The sequence below is a fragment of the Myotis brandtii genome, unplaced genomic scaffold (assembly GCF_000412655.1).
Source record: "Myotis brandtii unplaced genomic scaffold, ASM41265v1 scaffold356, whole genome shotgun sequence".
Lineage (NCBI taxonomy): Eukaryota > Metazoa > Chordata > Mammalia > Chiroptera > Vespertilionidae > Myotis > Myotis brandtii.
Window position 1 is genome coordinate 594,508 of NW_005363687.1, and position 9,020 is coordinate 603,527.

The 9,020-nt window shown below is 47.9% G+C and overlaps 1 protein-coding gene and 1 long non-coding RNA gene across 3 annotated transcripts in view; both read left to right on the forward strand.

Moving 5' to 3' along the window:
• LOC106727065 overlaps positions 1-340 on the forward strand; it is a 1,588-nt gene extending 1,248 nt beyond the window's left edge. The window contains exon 2 of the long non-coding RNA XR_001363214.1: positions 179-340. This is a non-coding gene — a long non-coding RNA (uncharacterized LOC106727065). The remainder of the gene's footprint in view (positions 1-178) is intronic.
• SH2D4B (SH2 domain containing 4B) overlaps positions 1-9,020 on the forward strand; it is a 76,296-nt gene that overhangs the window by 23,152 nt on the left and 44,124 nt on the right. The gene's annotated exons all lie outside the window — the stretch shown is intronic.

Sequence of the window (9,020 nt, forward strand, 5' to 3'; positions counted from 1 at the left end):
CAGAGTTATCATTTCTTTGTAACTTATTCAGCTTGGCAATTGCTTTTGATTTGGTTGGTTGATAACATGATATAATACATTTAACTAAGAAAAATCATTTCTACACACTATTTTTTAAAATCATCTAGAACTGAAATCTACAGTTAAACTACCTGTGCTGAAATTTGGGGAAGTTTAGGTTCTTTTTTTAAAAAGTATTAATAATCATTGACTATATCTATGATAAAGTGCTTATTTTGGTTTACTTAGATAATGCTGCAGTTGGTGGAAATGATAAACATTTAAAGTGTTAACACTCTGTGAATGCATTGGATTTAAGAGAATAAACATTTTATAAAATTTTTTTTATAAGAAGAATTTAATTATCTATATACGTAACTATTCCAAAGTTGAGTTACAGTTGTTAAAGCCGCAGGCTTATATATTTATATATTTTACATTCGTATCCATGGAAATACTGAAGCGCAGGGGAGCGCGGAGGAGCGGTCCTGCAGCCATGTGAGCGAGGGAGGGCTCTACGCAGCCAGCACAGTCTCCAAGGGAGACACACAAACAGGTCGCTACGGTTAACAAGTCGCTGTTAGAACTGCTAGATTGTGCTTGGGCTCCCCGCCCGTGCTGCGGGCTGTCGGCACGGGCACTTATGGAGAGCTTCCCACTAGTGTTTAGAGACACACAGGGCTTCAGCTACACCTACCACAGGCGCGGACCGTGCGCCCGTCCTCTACGCTGTAGAAATCCACAGTCTAGTTAAAAAATGTAAACATTGGAAATTAATTGCAGGGAGACGTCTATACATTCTTTCTTGTCAAGAAAATTACTTGTTCAAAGTAAGTCATTCCATGAAAAGTAACTGGGAGAAAACGCCATGTAACAGACACGAAGAGATTGTGTATATACTGTTGCTCGTGACAACCTCGATGGCATTGTCTACTGATTATGGTATGAAAACACGCAAAGTTTAAAACCCAAAACAGAAAACACCAACTCAACCGGTAAATCTGAGACCGAACAAAAGCCCAGGTGCTTCTCATGTGGCTACAAGGTCACTGTGCAAAATAAAATCAATGCAATTGGACTAGCGCATTGTACAAGGTAATAACGTTAGCCATGGAAGGAACCACCCTCAGAGGTTGGCTGTGGAGCCCTGGGACGCTGCATGAAGGGGTGGACTGTCTCTGTGGATGAAGCAGAGCTGTGAGGATCTCAGTACAAAGGAGCACACGGTCAGATCACGTTCTACGAGGCCAGCTGGTGGCGATGGTGTGATTCAAGTGACGGAAGTCTGGGGGGGAAGGACAGGCCAGCAGGAGATTTTTCAGTGGTCAAGGCGGGAAATGGCGGGTCTGTGACTATGGGGAGAGGTATAAGGGGAGGGACACAGAGCAACGGAGGTGATGAAATCGACAAGGCTCGGCATCATGTAGGTGTTGGGATGAGGGAAAGCGGAGAGCACAGGTGTCTGAGCCCCAGGCTGCGCGACGGGTGCAGGCGCCACTCTCTGCCATGGAGCTGGAAGGAGAAGCAGATTTGGAGGAAAGAGAACGTGCTTGACTGGGTGTCCTGAGGTTTCACCGCCCAGAAGAGGGAGCGGAGGGGGATGGAGGAGAAGAGAGATGCTGGATGAGAAGCTGGTGGTGGAGGGAGCAGCTGGGCAGCCTGTGCTGAGGAGGAAGGCAGGTTCTGCGAATTCTCCTGGTCCCAGGAAAGATACCAGGGCAGATTTCTTTTAGGAAGAGAGAGAGAGAGAGAGAGAGAGAGAGAGAGAGAGAGAGAGAGAGATATCCCAGAATCTTGTATAGGGATGAAGTCGGAACTTCAAAATAGAAGACAGACAGCTGGAAACCTGTTTTTAAAAACCATTCTGTTGTGACTGGTGCCATTTAAATGCAATTTACATGCGTAGGAAGGCATTCCTTTAGAAAAGGGGGTCAGGAGGCCAGGTAGAATTTGCATTTCATTTTCCTGCTTTTTTAACTCATGGGATTGCTTTTTGGGTGCTTCCTCCTCTGCTTAAGACCACAGAACATGGACAGCAAGGACCCACTTCCCACCTCCCCCACTTCCCCTGACGAACAGCAGACACAGTTGACACAGTTAAATTGTCCTTTAATTTTTCTCCATTTTCTATCAAAGCCATTTCTCTCTCCTTTTTGCTCTCTCTTTTAAAGTTGGGGTTCCTTTTGGCCACTCACTGACCTCCTCTACAGCTCTAGAAAGTATCCCTGCCTCTTTCCCAATAGAATCACAAGTGGTTGGAAAACTTCCCACCTTTCCATTTTCTCTTGAAAACTGTAGCCTTTATCTGAGTGTCTCTTGGACAAGGCTGCCATCAACCAGACGACGTGATGTGGTTTACCCTTTCCCCATCACGGATCATCACAAACCCCATCTTATCTTCTCCTGTTCATTAATTCATTCACTCCTCCGGGGAGTGTTTATGGAGCACCTACTAGCTGCTGGGCCCTGTGCTGGGAACTGGTGCTGGAGGAATGAAGGACACAGGCCTGGCCCTGCCCTGTGGGGTGCATAACCGCACAAAACATAGTGGTGTTATTGAGGCCAGGCTAACAACAAAAACCGCTGTGCCTTCCAGAAAAAGCATCTGTCTCGGTGATATTTTCCACTGGGCGAGGCGGGCCGCCTCCGTGGGCTCCTGCGGTGTCTGTTACCGATGGGTTATCAGGAGAAGGGGGTTGAGTAAGCTGGACAGTTCAGAGGGCCTCTCTTTGCCAGAAAAGGGCAATCGATTCCTAAGGCAGAAGGGGGAGTGTTTGCATACCTGCCTTGTGGCTGCATTGGCCTTTGGCTGCGAAACATAAGAGGGACTTTTCTTGGTGATCACAGTGGGCCAAGGATTCTGATTGCAGCCACAAAGGTGAGAGTTTTCAGCAATTCAACCTGCGAGGGTTGAGCACTCTAGCAAGACCATGAGAGGAAGAGGCAGCGCTCTTTACGGGCAGCTGCACAATGTTTTCTTTCATCATCCTCTTCGCTGTGAAGAGCTGGCTTTTGTCGTAGGAAAGCCAGTCATTTCCCTTTGAGATGGTGGTTGCTGCAGGCCCTGGCGCCGAGTGTTGTCCAGCTCGCAGCTGAAGAGGAATGAGGGAACAGTGGCCCTGTGGGGAGTGTTTATGGAGCACCTACTGGCTGTTGGGCCCTGTGCTGGGAACTGGTGCTGGAGGAGTGAAGGACACAGGCCTGGCCCTGCCCTGTGGGGTGCATAACCGCACAAAACATAGTGGTGTTATTGAGGCCAGGCTAACAACAAAAACCGCTGTGCCTTCCAGAAAAAGCATCTGTCTCGGTGATATTTTCCACTGGGCGAGGCGGGCCGCCTCCGTGGGCTCCTGCGGTGTCTGTTACCGATGGGTTATCAGGAGAAGGGGGTTGAGTAAGCTGGACAGTTCAGAGGGCCTCTCTTTGCCAGAAAAGGGCAATCGATTCCTAAGGCAGAAGGGGGAGTGTTTGCATACCTGCCTTGTGGCTGCATTGGCCTTTGGCTGCGAAACATAAGAGGGACTTTTCTTGGTGATCACAGTGGGCCAAGGATTCTGATTGCAGCCACAAAGGTGAGAGTTTTCAGCAATTCAACCTGCGAGGGTTGAGCACTCTAGCAAGACCATGAGAGGAAGAGGCAGCGCTCTTTACGGGCAGCTGCACAATGTTTTCTTTCATCATCCTCTTCGCTGTGAAGAGCTGGCTTTTGTCGCAGGAGAGCCAGTCATTTCCCTTTGAGATGGCGGTTGCTGCAGGCTCTGGCGCCGAGTGTTGTCCGGCTCGCAGCTGAAGAGGAATGAGGGAACAGTGGCCCTGCCAATTCTTTATTTGTTTATACACTTATTTCAGGTGATTTCCCCTTACTTTATTGATGTTTAATTGACAAACAAAAATTGTATATATTTGCCTGGCTGGCGAGGCTCAGTGGTTGAGCATTGACCAATGAACCAGGAGGTGATGGTTCAATTCCCGGTTAGAGCACAGGCCCGGGTTTGGGGCTCCATCCCCAGTGTGAAGTGTGCAGGAGGCAACCGATCAGTGATTCTCTCTCATCGTTGTTTCTACTCTCTCTCCCTCTCCCTTCCTCTTTGAAAGCAATTTTAAAAATCCAAGGTGTAGCCCTCGCTGTTTTGGCTTAGCGGATATTGCATCGGCCTGTGGACTGAAGGGTCCCAAGTTCTATTCGGTTGTTTCTACTCTCTCTCCCTCTCCCTTCGTCTTTGAAAGCAATTTAAAAAATTCAAGGTGTAGCCCTCGCTGTTTTGGCTTAGTGGATATTGCATCGGCTTGTGGACTGAAGGGTCCCAAGTTCTATTCCGGTCAAGGGCACATGCCCGGGTTGTGGGCTCAATCCCTAGTAGGGGGGCATGCAGGAGGCAGCCAATCCATGATTCTCTCGCATCATTGGTGTTTCGATCTCTCTCTCCCTCTCTCTGTGAAATCAATAGAAATAGAAATGTTTTTAAAAAATTTAAGGTGTACATTATGTTTTAATATGTGTATACATTGTGAAATGACCACAGTCAAGCTAATTAACAAATCCATCACCTCACCTAGTTACCTTTTTTCTGTGTGTGTGGTGGGAACACTTATGATTTACTCCCTTAGCAAACTCCAAGTATACAGTACAGAATTAACTAGTCACCATGCTGAACATTAGATTTCCAGAATTTATTCTCTGACATAACCGAACCTTTGTACCCTTTTACCAAACACAACCTAAATGCTGACTGATGAATGGATACAGAAAATGTGGTGTATATATACACACACAATAGAATATTTGTCTTTAAAAAGAAGGAACTTCTGCCATTTGCGAAAACACAGATGAACTTGCAGGACGTAATGCTAAATGAAATAAGCCACACACAAAAGACAAATACTGCACGATCTCACTTGTATGTTGACTCTATTTAACTGGTAGAGGCAGGGAGAAGAACAGTGGTTGCCAGGGGCTGGGGGTGGGGCAACGTGTGCTGTCCTTTAACTTGCTGCTTTTATGTTAGCCGCAGCTGGTCGGAATGGGAACACTGCCTTGTAATTTGCAGCGAGTGGTCAAATGCCACTTGTCCATTATATGCCAGTCATGACCTTTCTCTGGGGTACGGTCTCATTCTTATGGGCTGAATGGTGTCCCCCTAAAATACGTATCAGAATCTCAGAATGTAAGTGCATTGGAAGATAAGGTCTTTAAAGGATGGTAATTACATGAAGTCTTTAGAGTGGGCCCCAATTCATTATCACCGGTGTTCTTATAAAAGGAAATTTGGATAGAGACATGTGACTGATGAAGGTAAAATACAGCTTTGGGGTAAAACCATGTGTTCTGCATTGGAGTTGGACTCTGGTTTCCATTTTGCATTAGTCATTAACTCTCTGTTCTAGTATTTTCCATCTTAAAACCAACCAACTCACCCCAACTCACCCCATTTCACATCTCCCCTGGCTGCTCCTTCCTGTTTCTATCCTTTTACAGGAAGGGTCAAAGGTCGTCTGTAGTCACTCCCGCTGCCCCGACTCTGCTGCCGCCTGTGCTGCCGCCTGTGCTCCTCCCCTCTGCTAGGACGGCTCTCCCCACGCTCCGCATGGTCCTGCGGCCTGTCCCTGCGTCCCTTGTGGCTTCTTCGTCCTTATCTTTTTCGATGTCTCAGCACCTGCAGCTCACTTTACTCCCTTTTACTCGGAATGATTTCTTCTCTTGGCTTCCCCTACGGACATCGCCCCTTCTGGATCTCTATCTTACGCCTTGGCCTCCTTCTCAAGCTGCTTTTCCGATTCCAACTCTTCCTCTCAAGTTTAGATGGAGGATGTCCCAAACCAGTTGGGGTGTTTCTCTTGATCTGCGCTCTTTCTCTCATTGGCTACAGCAAGTCCATGGCTGAGAAGCGTCCTCCGCAGAGGGCGCCTCAGTCAGTGTTTCCGCCTGAACTGCCCTTGAGCCCCAGGCTCACGCAGCCCCTGCTGATGCTAGGCCTCTTGGACATCCCTTGTCATCGCAAACTCATCAAAAATAGAATTTTGCCTTTTCCCCCTCCAGCCACAGAAGATAATTACACACTCAAACCTGCCAAACCCACTTGCAGTTCTGGGCCATTGCACTTCGGTTCCCTTGGCCCGGAAGTTTCTTCTCCCTGACCTTCACTCTCGGCCTCCTCCTAATCTTTAGGTCTCAGATCTCATCGCCCCTTCTGAGAGGACGTCTGGTCATGAAGCCTACCATGCTGCCTGTTCTCTCTCACTCACCCTGTCTTAATTCTCTGCGCACTGCTCCCTCCAGGTGACTACATCCTCCCTCTGACCAGAAGGAGGTGGGGAGCTGGAAGGGAAAGGTTTGGGGCTCAGCAGGTCAGGCCGAGTGGAGAGAGCAGGGGAGGGGCAGCGTGGGAACAGGAGGATTAAGTCAAAGTCTGAGCTCCCAACAGTGGGACCTGCAGCCAGGGTTGCCCTTAGGGTTCACAGGGTCAGCAAATATTTTTTTGTAACGTCGTTTTCTATAACAAATTAACAATTTGAGCCACATAAAATCAGCCTCTTATACGATCCTGTGACAAAGATGCTACGCTGGCCAGTAGGATTCATTTACTTGCTAGGCCACCATTCTGGAACCATGGCCTGAGCTCTGGGCCCCTGAATGACTCCAAAAATATGAATTCTAGCTCCTTGGGACATTTGGTTAACCCTTTGTATGGAGGAGAGGGTCAGAGAGCACTTTGTATGGAGGAGAGGGTCAGAGAGCCGGGACATGGTCTGGGCTTGGGACACCTTACCTGCTGCCCCTGCCCATCCTGGGAGGACTCTTTCTGGCCACTCCTGGTGAGACTTGGGGGGAAATTTGCCTGAAAGGCACTTCGAAGCCTGGTGTTCCCATGAAGGGGTTCAGCCTGCTTGGGTCCGAGTGCTGTCCGGCTCACAACCTGCCTCCACCACAGACTCCTGGAATGCTGGTGGTCAGACACCACCCAGTAGGACAGAGGGACGGGCACTGAATAACCTCAGAAAGGACCCCTAGTTCTTACGCTGGAGGGTTCCTTGGTGAGATGGCTGGTGCCTCACCCAGGATCCCAGAGTGAAGCCACCGCTCCCGGAAGCCCTGCCCACACACTCCGAGTCTCCCATTTGGATCCTTGCTTTCTCTCTTGAATGGGGTCAGGGAACATCTGAGGAGACCCTCCCGAATGAATGACAGCAAATAAAACAAACTTAAAAAAGACCCCAAAGGAAAATACAGAGGAAAAGACCTAAGTCAGAATATGGGGAAGGAAACACTCCAACACCCGTAGAAACGGGCTATTGCACTCAGGAAACAAGCACGGGTGCAACGAAGCGAAAAGGAACAACCAAAGAATCAGAAAGAGGCCTTGGGGATTACAAATGCAGTGGCTGAAATAAAACATTCAGTAGAAGGTTTGGAAGATAAAGTCAGTGAAATCAACCAGGGAACAGAACCAAAAGAGACGAGAGATGGAAAATAAGAGAGAAATGATAAGGCACTTAGAGGATCAACTCAAGAAGACCAGTTTTTGACGAATAGGAGATGTAGAAAGCAAAGAGAGAAACGAGAGAAGAAATTGTCCAAGAAACCCTAAGCCAAGATGTGTTAGACTGGGAGGACCTGAGACTCCAGGTGAAAGCACCTCAAATGCTCAACCGAATCAATGAAAGACAATCCAAGCCAAGGCACCTCATTGAGAAAAGTTCAGGACATCCGCGATAAAAGGGAAAACCACTCCTTACGCAGAAGAATGAGAATGCCAGTGGCAGTGCTGGGTGGAAGAAGACAAGAAGGTTCAGGCTTCCAAATTCTGCAGGAAGCAATTATTAATCAAATTCTCTGAGCTCAGCCAGGTTAGCAGTTATAGGTGAGGGTAGCATAGAGATGTTTTCAACAAGACTCAGAAAGTGTCCCTTTGTAAATCCTTACTTTTGGAAGCTCTGTAAGCTCTGTTGCTGCCTAGTGAGGAAGTGGCCAAGAAAGAAAACACAGAACAAAAAGCAAGGCTCCACCTCAGGGAGGCTGAGAGGCGGGTCCTGGTGGGGGGATGGACAGGAGACCTAGGCAGCAAGCGTTTGAGATGAGAGAAGAAGGTGAGATGGTGTCTGGGGTGGGGGTGTTCCTTGGAAAAAGATAACTGCTGTATCATCTGGTATAATAAAAAGCACTCGGTTAAACACAGAGAAATATTTGAGAGCAGTTTGGGATTTCAGAGACCTACTTAGAAAGTTAGGAAATGTACTTCTTAGAATTGGTGGAAATATCACCCTATTTGGCTTTACAGTGAGCCATGTTTATTCTGATTACTGCTTTAACCACAAATTGTGATGTATATTGTGTGGATGAGGGGAGGGAAAGTATGGGTGTGTCCTGTTTGGGAAATATAAGTGCTACATACTCATGTACTAAGAAAGAAAGGCAGTAGTTAATGTCTAGAATCGATAAGTCAAGAATTGGCGGCATTATTCAGAGAAACGTAAACACATGAAGGAACAGCGAAAATAACTGAAAACGGTGGCCTGAGGGCACGGACCAGGGTGGGGTCAGTTGGGATGAAGTGGTTTGGAGAATTGCTGTGTTTTATAACAAGGTTGGGCTTATGATGCATGTCGAACATACGTATGTTACTTTGATGTAAACAAAGGTGGGGGAAAACACACACACGACCTTTTTGGAGCTTAAAAATGGGACAGAAATTGGAGATTTGGGGCCCCACACCTGCTCTCTCTTGGAGACACAGGGTGAAGACATGACCATGTCCTGCTCAGTTGCCTCTAGGAAGACCAGATGGAAGTGTGGCCCAGGACGGCCCAGCATCCTCTTATCTTTGCAGAAAGCTTGAGTTTACAAATTGTTCCACATATTTCAACCCATCTGACCTTACCACAGCGTGGTGAGGGTAACTATTGCCCTTTCTAGTTGCAGATGCTGAGATGGGAGTGTCCACGCTGGCCCACCCCACCCCCCCCCACCCCTCCCGGCTCAGCTGGCCCTGCTGCACAGTCACAGACGCTCTTCTCCTCCCCAG